A 15,020-nucleotide genomic window follows, 5' to 3' on the forward strand; every position below is an offset into this window, starting at 1 on the left:
GTTCTGAGCAAGAGAAAAATCTCTTCCTGCCACTCCCGGGCAAACAATCAAAACCCTAAGTAAAAAGAGAGACTCTTCTCCCAGTGAAAATCACAATTGGTTTGCCTGTTTAGTGGCTCAGCATCAGCACCCACCATTGGACCCAGCAACCGTAGACCCTGTTCAAACCGAAACCAAAAATCAGAAAGGCGGTCCCTTCGCCTAAACTAATCAGCTTGTGTTCAGCCCTTCAGGAAACTCAGCTACAGCCTTTGACTTAATATCCTCTTATGGCAGTGAATTTCATGATTCGATAACATGCTGCACAGAGCTGACTGCAAAGTATTCAGAGAGCTCTGCATTCAGTGCGCTTGGAATTGCTTTGCAGAAACAACTCTGTGAGCGATCATTCATCCAGGTCTGGTGCAATATTATATACCCCAGGTCTGCTGCAATATTATATATAGTATGTTCAAAGACAAATACATATACTAACGCTTGTGATGAAAATTCAGAACTGACAACCAGCAAGCTGATTTCAAGGTGCTGTTCCAGCCTTGGCTTCTTGCATGATTGCAGGCAAGTCTATCTGTTCTGCTTTTATATTAGAAAAACAGAAGTAAAAGTGCTTCTTTTGCCTGTCACAACTGCTTAGACTATTCATTCTTGAGGGCTGTCTTAGCACAGCAGATCCCAAAGTCTTGTTGAAAGCTGTGAGTACACCAGTAGCAGAAAAAAATAATGCCCTTTTTTCTTATGTTACAGGACAATTAAAGGACAAACTAGGATATTGCTACCCCCTCCTCATTTTGAAGTTTTGGACTCTGCTATTTCTCCATTCTAGTCTAACTAACAGTACTGATAAGCAAACATGCTGGAAGTTATATAATTTGCAAAGGAAAGTGGATAAGGTAAAGCCATAAGGTAACTGAAAATCTTGTTAAGAAAAATAGATTAATGAACAGTAAAACTAGGGCTTGCAAAGAGGGCATATGTTGCACTTTATAAGGGTAAGTAGTTCGAATTAAATGTTGAGGAATATAAGGAGACATGCACTTGCTGCCAAATTTTAAGTCAGGCTGCTGATAGGCTTTTTATATTATAGAAAATGGCCACCAGCAATAGAAGAGGTCATCCCCTGAAGAGTCAAACTGAGAAGTTTGGTTCAGGAACAAAAGTTTTTATAGCAAGACCACAAGTTGCAAAGTATCAAAAGCTGGAGAAAGGCAGCAGGCAATATTTCAAAAACACGTAGAACAGCTGCTTTAAAAATCTCACTAGGCACTTTTCTGTTTCCATAGATGCCTAAAGATCAGTTGCTATTCCTTTTGTTACCCCTTACTGATGGCCCAGATTTGTGTGGTGGAAGATCTGGTATTACAATGCAAGTGGCATTATGCTCCTCCTCTAGCCATTCTCCATGAAAAACACTGACACTTGAACTCTTGAATGGAAAGTGCAGTCAGTCTGCAGTGGTAGTGCTGATGAGCATAAGCAGATGGGGAAGCAGCAGGCATTCAGAGTTGCACATGTTGAGAAGCTTCACTGCCTTCTTTGATGGTTGCTGATGTAACTTTTCTTAGGTGATCAGAATTGATAGACTCCTTGTGCCAAAGATGGCTTGGTACAGCAAAAGCTATAGCAGAACTTGCATTTCTGCAAGTTCAAAGTCTTGCCTTCTGGAGAAAGCTGAAGGCTTCCCTGCTTTGCTCTGGCAAATGAAAGATTTTTTCTGATGAGAAAGGACAGGGATATTTTTGTTTTGTTTTGTTTTGTTTTGTTTTTTTGAGAGAGAATAGAGTTATTGATTAAGTCTCATATTGTAAAGATTTTAAAAAATGTATTGAATGACTGTAAATCTGAAGCTGGATTAAAAAAACACCATTGGTCTTGCACAATTTCTGAAATAGGCTGTAAACACTGTCACCAAAAAACCTGAAAACTACCGATCAAAATTAACAGACACAGCAGCAGAGTGTATTTTGTAGCGTGACATATTCATGTGGGTGACGTAAGTGACACTCACAGTATACTATATTTCCTCAGCATGAACAGACAGTTCACATGATAGAAACCATTGCAAAGCCCAAAGTGTCAAGCAATCTCTGGGTCCTTTGAACCCTGTCGGTCTTCATAAACATTGTAGCCTAAGTTCATCTAAGCCTGGAAAACACTCTGGTAATATTATAGCTCCATTCAGAGCTGCATGAAGCTGTAAATGAGATGTACAAATGTCACCATAGGCATCATTTGATGGCCCTGGAGACATAGGATGCGATGCATAACAGAAGATATTTTGGCCTAAATTTGGCCTGCAGGATTTCTATCACTCTTGATGATCTATGTCATGGGAAGAACCAACAGTCAGAGCCCAGGGTGAGCTTGTGGTGCTGACATTTGGATTTTATTCCTTGGGGTTAAAAAGGATCTTTTAAAAGATTTTCTATCTTTTAATATTCTTTAATATGAGCCTTGTTACTATCCTCCAGTATTATTGGGCACTGTTTTGACAGGGATAATCAAATCTCATGCTTCAAAGCATGCTGATACCTCATGGGAGACGATAAGATAATAACTTTTGTTCCCTCCTGTCGTATTATTTCATTGTTCTTCCTTCTCCATTTTAATGCGTCAACTATGAGCCCTCTATGGTCAAAAGGGCCTGTCAGTAGATCCAGCCCTGTTCGTACACAGAAGTAAATGAGAACTTTCAGGTGCATCCCTGTGAAGGACAAAGTGTGAATTGCCCTCATTCTCATGTACAACCAGGTTTGCCAATAGAACCAGACCAGAGAGAAAAGATGCCACCACCTTGTTGCGTCTTCTGCATCAGTAAATTGGATATGGGCAGAGTGTGGCATTAAAAGGCTGTCTGAGGCATGGGAGAACAGAAAATGTACTATAAAGGGTTGAGCCTGGCTTTGTTCTCCTCCAGAGCAGCTGTATAATCAGCCAAAATGAAGAGCAAAGTGCAAATCCACCACACAGTGCCCGAGCTACCCTACAGAAAATACCAAAGACTTGTGTGCATGCACCCCTAGGAGAAACACAGTTCTACATGAAGAGTAATTAAAAATGCTAAGCAACAGCATTTTTACTGTTTCACGATCACCTCAACATGCTCTGACCTTCTTTCCTGGTCCTGGAATTTCTTTCCTAGAGCTTAGTCTGACTGGCCATTTGTTATTGAAGGACCCCTGACTCAAGCAGGTCAGTTTGGTCTGTGAAATGAAGAAAGCACATTTTGTTGAGATCTATAAACAAAGCCTTTAAAAATAGCTTCTGCTTCCCACTTTGCACACCAAAAACAGCCCTTGGAAAGGAAGTCCTGAATGACTCTGCAACAGCTTCTCCTTTCTGTGATTAAACTAGCATATAAGCACCATCAGGTATTTAATACACTTGACTTCCTTCTCAATAGTGCCTGATTTTGGTTTTACACGCTTGTGTTACTTAGTATGAGGCCTTATACAAGCACTGAAGGAAGAACTGCATTTGTAAATGCAGCCGGCAAGAGGCTATAGAGATGAGAGAATGAGTGTAAAGCCTTTCCCCGTGTTTCTAGGAGTGAGCATCGTACGAAGTGCTGTTGTCAGAGAAGTGGAACAACTGAGCAGGGGAATACTGGGCAGAATGACACCAGAGCAAGTACGTTACTGAAAAACTAAGAAGCAGTACAGGCAGTGGGTGGTTGTAATACCCAGCCAGGAACTCAGTTGACTTTGAGAACACTGAAGTTTCTCCTCTGTGACATCATTTGTAGGATATAATTCCAATTTATAGGAAAGATCCTTTAACAAAGCTGAGATATACCTGAACAGAGGCCTCTAAATATCATTCCTGCTTGAACTCTTCAAGGAAAGAATCAGAAAAGTGATGGTCATTAGGGCAAAACAAGTCCAGTTGGGAAAGCGTAAGTCTGAGGCTGAAGAGAGAGCAATGGTAAAAACAAATTATTTGATGAAGTTTTCAGAAAAAAGAAAGTGTAACTTGGAAAATCAGAGCATTTCAGGGTACTCATAGCGCATGAGTAAGCTACCAGTCTTTCCATAGCCATAATTATAGCTACCCCACTGTATCAGGGACTATAAGCTGAGTCCTAGCTGGGCTGCAAGGTCAGCTGCAGCAGAACTCCAGGCACACTCATTAACAGCAACATTACACTGCAGTAATAGGACTTAAAATTTACAGTGATGACTTACAGTGAGGCTCGAGGCCAGTAAACAGATACAAGCTCTTGATAAGCTACTGTGAAATATGGCACATTATCACTTGGTCTTATGATAGAGGACATTCAAAAAGCGCATCCATTGCTAGGCAAGCCATGTTATGAGCATAATACACCACCAGAATATCTTCAGTCTGAAGGAGTAGAGGCAGAAGATCCCAAGGGTCCCATTTAGCATTCCACCCTGTAGTTCAAGGAGATGGACACCTAGCTGGAAATCTGACTATCAGCCTGATGTGCAAGCTACCAAAATGTGAAACTCCATTGGCACTCTCAGTGTTACTGAGCGGGAACTCTGGATAGGATAGACATTAAGAGACCTACTGAAAGAATGAGAAAATAAATCAGCAGCCAGCAGTGGAAAAAGAAAAACAACAGGCATTTGCATAAATTGAAGATCTGCCCTTATACCAAACCAGTCCGTAGAGCGTTGGACAAAAGTCACCAATCTTCAGCAGTAGTAGAAGTCAGGGTCAATTTGATAAGTTAGAAGAGGATCTTGAGCTAGATTTGTGACCACCTTTATCACACCTCCAGGTATCACAGCATGTGAATGCCTGGAACATGATCATGACTACGGTGTTCCCAACAGAAACTGAAATATGTTCCAGGGACTCCCACACACCAAGATGGTGGCTGATGACACTTCTACTGTAAAGGAAAATGTTGAAGAAGAGGGAGTCTCCATTCATGATTCCAGATTGTGACTGGCCACAAGGAGATGCTGAGATACATATTAGCCTGGATTCAGATAAGCTGAAGCTTGCAGAAAACTGTGATTGGAACATCTGTGAACTTTTGAATGACTCCAATTATACCCCCAAAACCTTGGCATCACTAAGAAAATGTCCAGAGCAAAAGCAGTGAAGGAAATCCTGGGATTCATAGAGAAGGTGAACTACTAGATTCTTCTTATTTATCCAACCACCTGCTTCAAGTAGTTAACACACAGAGACACCATTTGGCAGCAGTTGGGGCTCCATGTGATGGGGTAAAGGCAATCCAATTCAGGGAACCAGTCCCAAATTGCTACAACTCCCTGGAACAAATAGAGCCACAGAAAGCTTGGAGCCATGCTGCTGCAAAGTCAGCACCTGGAGCATTAATTGGTAGAGATCTGACACAGTAGGGATAGAATCAGATAAAGGAGCCCCTGACCCTGCCCAGAGGGATGGAACAATCCCATCGTGTCATCTTTGGGCATGACATGAAGGTGCGGTGCGAGCTATAGCTGCCAGAAAGCATGGTGATGAGTGCACCTGAAAGTTGGCTATGGCACTGGCTGGAGTGATACAGGCATAAAAACAGTTTATGCACTAAGCATGGCTGTACTGAAGGAATAAGGACCACAGACAGTGCCCCTCCTGTTACTAGGCAAAGGATTGAGCACTCTGTGTGTGTGTGCACATGCGCAAGATCGGAATTTATTTAAAGCAGGACAGGCAGTAATCCCTGCAGATACCAGAGCTGACATGAGGAAATGAATATGTATCTTCATACTTAGGGATAGAAGGTGCTTGATTTGAGCCAGGCATTAATGCCCGTTGGCAGAGCTTATGATATAGTGTGGTGTGAGCAGAATACCCTGATCAATAATGACCATCTGCCACTCCAAAATCCCTTTGGAAGTGATGGTTTTTATGAGTGGGAGAGATGGACAGTCTTATTTCTGAGAGCTGACTCTAGAGGATGCTCCAGTAAGAGGTGATCAGGAGTCAGGTTGTGCCTTTGAACAGTATAGCATGCCTAACATGCTGCTCTGACAAAACTGATAGCACACTGCAGCAGAATTTAAGTGATTCAGCACTTAACAGGGCAGATTTGAGTAGCAGATGTCTTGCCATGGGTATCACAAATGAAAAAGAGTGAGAGAAAACAAAGTTGGCAACAAAAACAAGCAGTGATCGTTGATAGCAAAAACAAGACAGTCAGGGAGGGATCCTTACCTGGCAAAGCTGGGCCACAGTAATGCACTTTTCCTGAGACTAGATGTGAAGCTGCAAAAGCACCAACTGAAGAAAAGATGTGGTGGGGGTTGTGTTGCAGCCCAGCAGCTGGGTTTTAGAAGCAGTTAAGCTAAAAAAGTTGCTCACTTAAAAAAAAAAAAGAAGAAGAAGAAGAGAGAGAGAAAAGCTGATCACTCAAGACCACTGTTCAGAGTGGAGCAGATCTGAGGTCAGACAGCAAGGAGCAGCAAAAGCGATAGCCAAAGGAAACCAGCTGCAATCTGGCAGGGATCATTGGCAATAGCTACGGTCACCGGACAGTGGTAGAGGAAAATCAGAGATGGCTGCAGAGCTGGGAGGAACAATCTGGCACAACCTGGACAAAGACCAAAGAAGCAGAGGGCCTCACAGGAGATGTCAGTGCTAGGTCTCTTGAAAAGAGTATCAGCATAAACATGAAATGGGAAATAACTTAAAGGTCTGGGGGAATCAAAAGCCCCATAGTAAGGGTCTCCATTTCTTTAGGAAGGACTCAGGATTTGCAGCTTCAGCTCTGGCACGTCTGTAGAATGCTTGAATGAAGCTTACAACAGCAGAAACTGCTGAGGATAGTTCAAGTACCTGTGACTGTGGCACATGACTGGAAATGCTACCTGCTATTGTTGTCCTTCTGTAATAAAACCTCCTAGTGCAGGCTGCTTTGCAGAGTTGCTTTGGCAGCCTGCTTTCCTCTTGCGTTATTACCAACATGCAGGAGAGGTACAAGTGACTAGCAGTGTGTGTTTCAAGCCTAAATTTATCTTAAAGCCTCAGTTCAGAGTCACAGTTGTGTATTCTCTCTCAGGAATAGGATATATTTCTTTTAAATGCCTTCTGACCTGCCTGGCCTGAATGCTTGTTGTATAGTAGAGAGACAGCTGAAGCGAAGCAGAAGCAATTATTTATATAAAAAGAAGGAACTTGAATAAACACAAATACTGACAGCTAATATGTATTAAAGTAGAAGACCCAGATGCTTTTCAGCCTTATCCTCAGATGATCGTAAGGGTATAATAACTCTATAATAACTCTAAGTGTCAGCCAAAATGAAGGCAGATAGAAGTCCCTCAGAGACTGTCAGTCTAGCAGTGTCCTATGTTTTACTGTGCCTTGGGCACAGCTCTTCCTGTCCTATCTTCTCAGTCTTGCTTTTCTGTGTGTTTTCCTACCTGTCTCTGGGCCAGAGCCTATTCTGGACTGTACAGGTATAAGACCTGTTCCTTGTCTTCAGGATTGGATCTTCTCCTCTCCTTCACTGTCTATAGTAGAAGAAAATTGTCTATATTCTGTTGGATATATTTCTTAAGGGATTTGTTAGTTAAGTGATAGCACTTTAGTTCTGAGTACGTTCTTTTTATGATATTTTTTTACTTGAGGCATCAAAATCAAATCCCATGATGTTTAAAATGCCACCAAGAGTTAGTGAGCACATTGTAGCAGGGCTGTTACACTTCAGAGAAATCTTTCCCTCCATATATGACAACTTGCTGATTTATTTACAAGTTGCTTACCTTTTGAATTTCTATAGCTTTTGGTCCATTAAGTCCCACAATTCAACTCCTTGAGCATTATGTAGAAAAAGAGAAGGGAGGTTCATCTACATTACCTCCTATCTCTGTCCCATTGCTTCAAAGCAGTAGTCTATGAGTTAGTTTTCAACACCGTACACCAGTATTTTCTGACTTTAATAGTGTCTAAGGACCGATCTCAGGATGATGGTTTCATTGCAGTGGAGAAACACACTTAATGAAAAACATGCCATGAAGAGCCTTTCACCAAGATGCAGAGAGTAGTAAGTATGGTAAGATGTACATTATAGGGCAAACAGAGCGTCACTGTGCAAAATATCTTGCCGGCAGTTATTTTAAAATGATCTACCAATAACTGTGTATTTCAAAAGGCAAAGATACTGCTCAGATTCTCCAGACCTGAGGCAGAACACTGAATCTCTGTTCTTACTCAGTCTTACTGAATAGCTACTTTTTTCCTACAGGCTAGGAGATGCTTTGGAGCAGCTAATCTGCTGACCAAAGCCCGCTACCCAACATGGAACTGCAGCAACATTTTTCTGGGTAAGCAACTCGACCTCTGTCATACACAACAGGAGCCAACAAAGCCACTTGTTGTAGAAGAATGTTGGCTGTCTGCCTGAACCCTGCAGGTGACCCAATAATTAAACCATCAGGTATGTTTTCCAGGGCAGCACATCCAACCCAATACCTACATTCTGATTTAGTGCTTGTCACTTACCATTCCGGTCATAACTTTGATTTCCATTATCCTCATTGTTAAAGCTTAAAAACATAAACCTTATGCTTACCTCTGTCCTTGTATGCCAACAACTCCCCCTTGATTAGGGAGTCTACCATGAGCTGGATGAAATGAAAGTCATTTGACCTAGTTGCAAGAACAGACACTACCTAGATTTTGAAATATTTTATGCATGGCAAATCCAAATCTTTTTCCATTGTGAATTAATATGATCTTTTCTTTACTCATTTGCTTATAATTTTATATGATGCACAGACTAGTATTTATATATCTACAGATTTTCTTATGATAATTTTACCTAGACCTATATTAAGCCACTGTGGGTACTTCAATGCAGCCGTTTTCCCACAACAAAGCAGCAGTAGAAAATAACTGTGACACTGTGTTTGGTTAATAAAAAGAAGTAAAAATCATTATGATGTGATACTGCACAACATCTTTATCTGTACCACTAGTTCTAGGTTCAGTTATCTTGCATTGTGGGAAAAAAGCAGAGACTGAAAAAGAGTTGAAAAAAGCAATTGAAGACGGCACATGATATGGAAAGATCTCAATATTGTCATGCATCTATGGTAGAGTTGTGTGAAGAAAGGATTTTTCAGTTGCTGCCCAAACCAAGACAAATTGCAGTTGCATCAGCAAAAAGAAAATGTTAGTTTTCTAAGTGAAAAGGATAAATGAAAAAAGAAAAATCCAGACAGCCATTTGTATTATTGTTTTTAGCAAGGGTAGGGGTGAAAATCTGATTGAAAAGTAAATGATCATTAAATCTTATTTCAAAGCACCTTACAGAAGTGAAACAAGAGAGTATTTCACTTACAATGTAAAAATAAAATATTTCAACATTAAAAATCCTTTTTTTATTGGTCACAGCTATCTTAAATTTCACATTTATTTTTGAATAAATTCACATTATGCATAGCTGTAATTTTTTGAAAGTAAACTTTATTTAGGAAAAAAAGACACCCACTTTAACACATAGGCACTTGTGACTACACATATCTCATTAGGTTGCTACTGGCTGGAAAATCAGTGCATGGAACAGAACTCCCACCTTTCTGCAGAAAAAAAACAGAGGAAACATTCAACTGAAGGAGATAAAACAGAATCCTCATTAAGAGCAAGTGGTACATGGCAACAGGGAACACAAATCAAATCAATGCTTGAAAAGACACATTACCCACTTACCCACCAAGGGCAAAAGACTACTTATTTAGCCAAAAAGGAGAAATATGAATAGTGAATTATAATCTTGGAGCATTTGGTTAATCAGAATACTGTTATGTATTATTACAATCATGGTGGGATGGCCCAGCTGGGAATGCAACTCTACAGTGCCAGACCTGGCTTCTCTTTTACGCTAGCCATGGGAAGAAAAGGGACATCCGGTGACATTAGCACCAAGTAAATACAGAACAATCGAAGGAGCTATTTTCTCACATAATATGAAAGTTGCCACTGTATTGAGGACAAGCACAAGTCATATGTTCCTCTTAAGTCCTACTTAATCCCTGCTTTGAGGATTTAAAGGACATTCAAGTGATTTATAAGCCTTGTGCATGTTCTCTGCACAAGAGCGATTTTTATCCACAATAGAGTCAGCTGAGCCATGGAAATCTCTGCAGTGGCTCATATGAGTGGAGTAATACCACTGTTTTTTAAGAAAGTCTGGCTAATGCTTTGTTTGACCATCATAACTGTAGCTTTACTATCTAACATACTGATAGTAAAAACTCATGCCTCATGGTGCAAGCTGATTCCCCAGAGGGTTCAGAAAGTAATGTATGTCTCTTAGCAGCATCATTACATAGTTGGCTGGGAAAATAAGTAAAGGAGGAGCTTTTACCAAAGCATCAAGCACCAGCCAGGAATAAAAGCAGAAGGTCTCTTCTGACAGTTCATTGATCTGCCAACATGGCAGTAAGTGTCTCTGTTTTTCACAAAATGGATAAAGAGATATTTGTTTGTTTGCAGAGAATTCTGCAAATCAGGAAATGGGCAAAATCATAAGGACTGTGTCTAAATATTGCTGCTTCTCAAAGTTACTGCCAAACTGTGAAATATGGCTTAAGATACCTTTTGCATATTGTATGTGAATTTATTTTTCTTGGGTTTTGAGTTTACGCATCATTATGGTAATCTTTTATTGTTCGTCTTGCATATTTTGTTTGGAGGCCTATTGGCAATGACTCTTGCATCTATCACAGCTCAGTTCTGCAGCATTTAGTGGAACAGAGATGATTTTGATCTATAATTGTATCAAATAATGCTCTTTAAAATATTATATAAGCTTGTAAATGTGAATGTATGCTTCTCTCTATTATTTCTCTATGTGTCTGAGCCACTTTGATGCCTAAGAATTTTTATATAAAAGGAAAACAAACAAAGAAGCGAAAAAAAAACTTGTTAAGGCCATGAGCTCTCAAAGTTTCTGTACAAGGGGGGCTGATACTTTCATTTCTCCTTTCTTTAAAGGAAAATAAAAAACTTAAGAATGTACATCTGACTTGAAAATTTCATCCTGGTTTTGGTAGCAGTTTATTAGGCAGGGGGACAGAAAAGCAAATATCTTGATAGATGCACAGAAATTTCACTCTTTTTAATGAAAAAATGTCAGAGACAAACTCTGAACAGAAGAATCCTCTTTTCATCTAGAGAGCAAATGCAAAAGGCGATGGAGGAGTGCAGGCTCACCAAGTCGCTACTCTTCTATGATCCTTGAGAATAAGGAAGAAGAGTAATGTGACTGACAGCCTAAACTACTAGGTGCTGAAACCAGAAAGGTTCCCACTCCTGTCCTGCAGCAGCTGTGTTATCTTGGTCTGGATACTTTTCTTTTCTTCCCCTTCCTATCTTTCATCCTGCCTTTTTATGTAGACTGCAATCTCTCTGGAGCAAGTCCATGTCCATGACACATCTTACTCAGGTGACTCTTATCCTTCTCCGGTACAATAATACAACAATCTTCAGTTTGACACTCCACTACGATGGCTGGAGAGCTGAACAGGGCGTAATAATACCAATTGTTCCTAATAGAGCATGAACTCTGGCTCTGTCCAGTTTGATCACTTAAAAAAAAAAACCCAACATTTCCTTGATCCTTTTGTACTACTTTCCTTACTGTGGTGTCTTTTTTTGTATTACTGGACAGTCCCCTAGCTGAGGCAGAAACTCCCACCACTCTGTCTCTGCCTAGAGGAAACAGTGCTTCCCAGCCAGGAGAAGTGTTCTTGACACAGTTATAACCAAAACCAAAACCAGCCCTAGTGCCAGGAGGCAGATTGCATGTACTCTGTCTATTTAACAGAAAAAATTGTGCCCCAAAGCTAGCCAGTTCTACTGTAGTCCTCCTTTCCTCCAGTGGCTATCATAAGTCCTCTCTCGTAATTTCATTCTCCAGCTTGCAACCATCTGCAGCTGTTCTGGAACACCCCTTGCCTTGCAGCAGATGGCAATGCAGTACTGCCTGCTGCCAGGATGAGCAAGTTCATTTTCCATCATCTCATCTCACTATGAAGCAGCAGAGGAAGAGAGAGAAAAAAAATCACTTGGCAGATGCTCTGTGGCAGGTATCTCCTGCTGTGGGGCTCTCAGCCACCTAACTACACTGATTCAGACAGCTAAGAAATTAGCAAATGAAGAAGTCCAGAGACAACATGCAGCTAGCCCTCATGCTAGCTATTCTTGGCAGGGTTGACATGATCCTGAGGAGAAACTACAGAACTGGCTAAACCCAATCCTTCCCAACCATTTCCCTTCCCAACCCAGCCCATTCTTAGACAATGTTATTCTCCTATACCATTGACAGTATGACCCTCTGGGTGACCCTCTGGAGATCATGTGCCCTCAAAATAATAATTGAATTGAACATTTCTTGGAGATGTCCAAATAGATTTTTTACATTGTACCTTTCATATCTGCTCTCTTATATCTGCTCTTTTCCCCCACTCCTATCACACCATATCTCAGCATTAGCCTGACTTCAGCTGGATGGCTGCACATGATGCTGTAGAACTTAAGACTTTGGTTTAAAAAAAAGGCAGACAAAGCCTTAGCTGTTGCAAAAATAAAAATGACCTTCAAAAGGGGAATCAGGTGTCACAGCAAGGAGTACATAATATGTCTACAGACAGCCTTAAAGTCACTCTAAGAGGGGTAAGAACTGCCTTTATTAATTTCTAAGTGTGCAACCTGTGGAAAGCAGATGATAGAGCAGGGGCCATTTAGCAAAAGAGTTCCTCTGTGAGTGAAGGACACAAGTTTTCTCTAATCTGCATGTCCTTTGCCTCTGCTTCAGATCTGTTTTGCCTTGTCTTTACCAACATCCCAGAAATGTGATGCCTCCTTCTTCCCTTAGATTTCTCACCATTTTCCCAGTTTCTTGACAAGCAGCTATAGCACACTGTCAGCCTTTCCAGCTGCTGAGACACAGCTGGGACAGCACATGGCTTCTTACCACACAGACCTTAGTGAAACTATTCCACTTGATCCTTGTTGATTTTATGCCTGGTGAACATAGCAGGCAACGGAGATATCACAGTAACACATGCGAATTCAGAGAGGTGTCTCGTTTAGCTCTCTCCTGATGAAGCTTGTGTGAATGGTATCTGGGCTATTCCAGTATTGTGAGAATGTCTCCTTTACCAACATATGTCAGACATCTTTAATAGAAAATGGTGTTAATCTGATGACCGTCTGCCAAAGGCAAAGCTGAGAGATGATGACTGTGGGGGTACTGCCATGTGTTATTGATACAGAGTTTCTTAAAATTCGCTGTCATCCTTCACATCCATAAGATTCACTAGCCTGAGGATGTGATGAGAGAAATGAAATAGAAAAGAGCTTACAAAGTTAGGGAAGGTTATCTTGTTGGCCACAGTCCAGTCACTGGTGGTGTGTAGTATTTTTCAAAAATCCTATACAGTAGCTTTCATGGAGTCCAGAAAATGAGGACATTCACAATGATGACATACAAATAGTCTCAGAGCTGTGGTTTCAGGAAAATATCCTGAATCTATATTAGGATCAGAGTAAAACAACTTCTTTTCTGAGAGATGTTCTGTTTTAAAACTCAGCATTAACTGGGAGGTGGATTGGATGATCTAAGAAGTCTTACTTTGATAAATCTCCTGGAGGTGCGGAACTTGTACTCCAGCCATATTTTTCTGAGGCTTACGATAACTGCATGCTTTAATGAAAATGTTCTGTTCAGGTTGCTGTCATCTATACACTGCCATCAGATACCTGCTTTGAAACATCAGAGCAAGCCAGCAGGCTTCATCTGAACCAAGAGAGAAGGAATGAGTATGAGAGAAGTCACATGTTTTGAGGCAGTAATATACAAGCTGGGGAATGAAGTGGAAGAAATTAGTGGAGCATGAGGACCATTTCCAGTTTATATGAGCAGAACTGAGGAAATACCAAAGAAAAGTAACAAGTACTGAAGGCAAATGCCCTCCCAGAAAAAATGTGAAGCTACAAATCGGACTTTTCTCTGTTTTGTATACAGTTAAAAAATAAATCATGAAAGCAAATCCTGTTTGGCTACATGCTTATTATTCAAACACTCAGAGTTTTTTCAGTCAAAAATATCAATTAGAATTTTATTTCTTATTTCCTCCATGCACTTTAAATCATTTAAATTAAGGAACATCAAGACATTTGAACTACTCAGGCCCTCATTCTACTCAATTTGGTACAAACTCATAGCTCCTGAAGACAGGAATTGCCAGTTTCCTCTTTTGGAGCCAGACAACATTTCCAGTGACACACCGAATGTCTTCAAAACAACCAACTAATGCTTCATAAACATGGGCATAGCCTCACCCCATGAAACTCTCTGAATCTGTCTTAGAAATGGGGCTACTCTAAGCTCCCTAAATAATAAATTCAGAGAGACAGACACCTTTAGATGGTGATTTGGCCCATTCTAAGACATAAAGAACTTCACAGAGGTCCTGTCCCTCCCCATCACTGCGCTTCTACCTTGGGTTCCTCAGATAGGTATTAAGTAGGAGTGAGCCAAAGAGCCTGATTCAAGCTCGAGCCTTGGTTTCCAGTGGATTTGCCCATAATTGATGATGCCAGAAAGCAAAAAAAGGGGGCATAGTTAGGATACAAGACACAGGCATGATCCTCCAGCAGTAGAACTAGGAAAGAGAGCAAAGCAGGGAGGTACCATATGTTACACTAACCTGGAGTTTGCTCAGTGATGGTTCTGTTCTAGAGTGAGACTTTCTAATGTGTATTGACTGAGTGAGAATCACCCCAGTCCCACAGTGCTTCAGCCATGCTTCCTTCTCTCAGTCACTTGCTGGCTTTTTCTGGAAGAAGGTAGCATCTCTATTCCACTTTGGCATTCCTTTGGCAAAGGGAGCCCTTCACTGGTTGCATTAAACCAACTTTCAACTGTGAAATGGACTCCAGTACAACTACATTAAAGCAATTTTGGTTTTTAATTTTGGCAATTCCCCTTATATTTCTAGGGTGTAAAGATTTAGGTTGAGATTTAAAGTTGTTTAAAAGATCTGATTGATGATTATCTTTAAAGGTTTTGA

Source organism: Dromaius novaehollandiae, chromosome 1 (genome assembly GCF_036370855.1).
Source record: "Dromaius novaehollandiae isolate bDroNov1 chromosome 1, bDroNov1.hap1, whole genome shotgun sequence".
NCBI lineage: Eukaryota > Metazoa > Chordata > Aves > Casuariiformes > Dromaiidae > Dromaius > Dromaius novaehollandiae.